At 33.2% G+C, this 4,129-nt stretch overlaps 1 long non-coding RNA gene across 1 annotated transcript; it reads right to left on the reverse strand.

The window, feature by feature from the left end:
- Positions 1-1,214: 1,214 nt before the first annotated feature.
- On the reverse strand, positions 1,215-2,320 carry LOC128039605 (uncharacterized). The gene is made up of 2 exons (XR_008194050.1): positions 1,862-2,320; positions 1,215-1,397 (listed from the first exon to the last, which is right to left on the reverse strand). It is a non-coding gene; the product is annotated as an uncharacterized LOC128039605 (long non-coding RNA).
- Between the last annotated feature and the right edge of the window lie 1,809 nt (positions 2,321-4,129).

Genomic DNA, 4,129 nt, shown 5'->3' on the forward strand with positions numbered 1-4,129 from the left:
ATTATAATCGGGCATATGACCATTATACACAATTATTTCCTACATTTTATTGTCCTCCTCCTCCTCTCCATTCCACATTCTTTATGTGTATATCACATTTAAACAACATTAACTATAATTTCTCTATTCACTAACATGTATATTCAAAGCTGTCTACTCGAGTCATAGTCACTAAATTATTTTTATCCGGAGCTACAGAACTCCAAATTAAGATCCGTAAATTTTATCCGAAACTAGATTCACATATATTCTTACCATAAAATTTTCATAATTTTTGGTTTAGCCAAATAGTACAGTTTATTCTTTAAAGTTTCCCCTGTTTCACTGTTTGACAGTTCTGACCTCTCTTCACTAAAAATTAATTATCTCACTGTACAGAATTCGGATATAGTTTCCGTTTGTTTCTCATAAAAATAGATTCACTGATAATTCTAAACATATATAATTTATCCCATAATTATTTTTGTACAATTTTTACAATTTTCCAAAGTCAAAATAGGGATTCCAAACTCATTCTGACTCTGTCTAATTAAACTTCAAATATCTCAAAATATATAACTCTTTTGCTTTTTCTATTTCTTTTATGTGAAAATAGACTCATTAATCTTCAATTTCATATATTATTCAGCCTCTAATTAAATTTCCACCATTTTTGGTGATTTTTCAAAGTCACACAACTGTTGCTGTCTAAACTGTTTTGTTGCTAAATGTACTCTTTCATAATTTCACTTTTTCACTTTCAATCACAATTCAATTCAAAATTCACTTTTCCATTTCTAAGTCGATATTCAATTCAGTTCCACACCTATATTCATTATTCAATTACACTTAGTCAATTTCCCGTTGAACACTCGGAATATACATAGATACGTAGAGAATTAGCACATAAGTGCCACATCGATATGTAGCCGGTTACCAACGACACGTAGTCAAGCTACCATCGATACGTAGCAAAAGTTACCAGCGATATGTAGCGAAGCTACCATCGATACGTAGCAAGCTACCATCGATCAATAACACTGAAATGTCCACGGGCCTGCTCACACAAGCTGTCAGTGTCTCGCAACACATGCTAGATCACCCAAAGACCGGGACTCAACGTAACACTGTAACATCGATCTCTAGTGACATGTCACTTGTATCCACTTCTATTCCTAAGTTCAACCGGAATTTACACTTAACACTTTATTTTAAACACTTTATCACTTGAATAATTCATGAACAATTTTCCTTCCACATTCAATATTAATTCACATATCAAATATAATTCACAATTTATAAAAATATAACTATTATTTACACGTAACTTACTTTGATGCAATAATATAAAAATTTAGCAATTTAGTCTTTAATCTTTCCTTTTCTCCGGTCAAGGTCGATTCCACTTCTTTCTTGATCTATAATAACACATTTGACTTATTTAGTACTCACATTTATCAAAACAGTCCTTGACTCAAACTTTGGTAAAATTTTAATTTTGCCCCTAAACTTTACATATTTACACTTTTGCCCCAAAGCTCGTAAATTAAACTTCATCCCTTATTCTTATGTATTATGACATGTTGAACATTTTCCTTCTATAGAAACATCAAATTCCAACTCTAACACTTACTTATGAACATTTAGTATTTTTATCGATTATGTCGTTTTACTCGTTTTCACTCAAAATCGCTTAGCAAAAGTTGCTTAACATAATTCTAAGCTTCATATTCTATCATGAAACATCAAAATTCACACTTTTCATCTATGGGTAATTTTTGGACATGAATTCTAGCTCGAATTAATGGTAGAGATAGCTTAAGCAAGTTATCGGGATCTGAAAAATACAAAGAACAAGAAAAGCGGGCTAGAACGGACTTACCATGAAGCTTGGAAGATGAACAAACCCTAGCCATGGTGTTCCCTTGCTACATACGGCCATGAAGAAAAGAATTGAAGAAGATGATAATTTATTTCATGTTATTTTGTCTTTATTCATTAATTAAGGCATTTTACCAAAATGCCCTTAAATAGCTTACTTACTAACCATGTCTATTTTTGTCCATAAATAACCAATGGTCTAATTACCATTTAAGGACCTCCAATTTAAAATTTCATAATAATTAGACACCTCTAACTTGTAGAACTCAACTTTTGCACTTTTTACAATTTAGTCCTTTTGACTAAATTGAGTGCCCAAACGTCGAAATTTTCGAACAAAATTTTTACAAAATAATTCCGTGAAATCGTAGACCATAAAAATATAAGAAAAATAAATTTTTTCCTTGTCAGATTTGTGGTCCCGAAACCACTGTTCCGACTAGGCCCAAAATCGGGCTGTTACAACTATATTAACCAATATATTCGAAAAAATTACAACTGTACTTAAACGAAAATATTACACTTAGGGAACCAAATCCAACGCTTGTAATAAACATTTCCTTTCTCTCTTTCGTGTTTATATCAACAGTGAAGTGGGAAGGAAAATGGTTATGCAAAACTGTCGTTGAATGGAATATCTTCTTTCTTCTTTTTCTCTCTTGACTCTTATTTATTCTATATCTTTTCTTATTTTTTTATTTTCTAGAATTATTATCTATCAGAGATCGGCTAGGCCCTCGGTTGCCGCCTCCAAGGTAACTACTTTCAAGAATAACATCCATTTTATCCATTTCTATCACACCTTATTTAAATTTAGTTATTGTTAATTCATGAACTGGTTAAGAGCAACCTAAGTTTCCCATGTGACCCAAGTTTGATTCCCCTCTAATATTTTATTTTTTATTTTGGCTCAAAACACCATTGGTCAACCCCCTTTGCCCCCCATATTTGTTACCATACAAGAGAGATTCTTTCCTCTCCTATCGTTCTTCTCCTTCCTTTCTTGTTCCCCTTTCACTCCCCTTATTCCCCCTCATTTCCTTTTCTTCCCATAGTTTCACTCATTGCCTTTTTCCCTTCATTTTCTTCTTTTTCTTTCATGCCATATTTTGGCTTCTCTTCCCTTTTATACTCTCCTATCATATTTTTTTCTCTCCACCTCTTATTCCCACCACTTTTTCACATTTTTGCACCATATCACCACCTTCAGCCACCATTGGAACACCAAACCACCACCACTACACCACTATCTCCTTCCTCTCATTCTCTTTTTGCCGCCAATGCACCATCATAGGGCCACCATCGTCACCGTCTCCACTGCCCATTTTTCTCTATTTTTCCTCCTCTCGTAATTTCTTTGGTCATAGCCGAATCTATACAAAATTTTCTTCTATTTTTATTAATTGTTAAATATTATTCTTACTCACTTTTCTTAATTTGAATTCTCTTTAGCCACTAGTCCTCCATTTACTCAAAATTCCCAGTGAAACATTAACTTTTTCAAACTAGCTCGATTTAGTGTAAGTGATGATTAGTTCTTATAATCTCAATTCTTCAATTTTATTTAAATGGGTCAAATCTAATATATACTTATGTGCACATGCTTTCGTGAAGAATCCAATCCAGATCACTTAGTTTTACCTTAGTGTAAAGGAAATTCTTAAATCTCCAACGACAATTAAAAAAGTAAGTCCTTCAAATCCATTTCTCTGGAGAATTATTTTTGGACTAAAATTGAAACTAACGGGTGTACCTTAGGTGTTGAACCATTATTGTTTGATTAGATCAAGCAAGATCTACCTAGATTGGTATTGTTGGAGTGTGGTGGAGTAGATCTAGTGGCACAAGGCTTTATTTTAGGTGTGGGTTTTAACCTAGCAACATTATATATGTTTGTTCATAAAAATCATACATCAATGATTAAAAATTATAACATTTGTGTTAATCTGCTTTGAAATATTGGCTAAATGAATATGAAAAGTATTCTTGGTGAAGATAAATCCTTTACTAGGATTGAATCCAAGTAAGTACCTGTAACACCCCTTACCTGTGTCAGACGCCGGGACAGGGTACGAGGCATTACTGGGCTTAAACATAACCAATCATACAAAAACAAATCATAAAATTTCATCTAAATTTGAAAGTGGTTCGAGACCAAGCCGAGAAATTTTGAAAACTTTGAAAATTTTCTTGAAAAATAGGGGCACACGCCCTAAGCACATGGCCATGTGGCCAGCCGTGTGGATGAAAGTTAGGCTATTTACCAAGC

The sequence above is a fragment of the Gossypium raimondii genome, chromosome 3 (assembly GCF_025698545.1).
Source record: "Gossypium raimondii isolate GPD5lz chromosome 3, ASM2569854v1, whole genome shotgun sequence".
NCBI lineage: Eukaryota > Viridiplantae > Streptophyta > Magnoliopsida > Malvales > Malvaceae > Gossypium > Gossypium raimondii.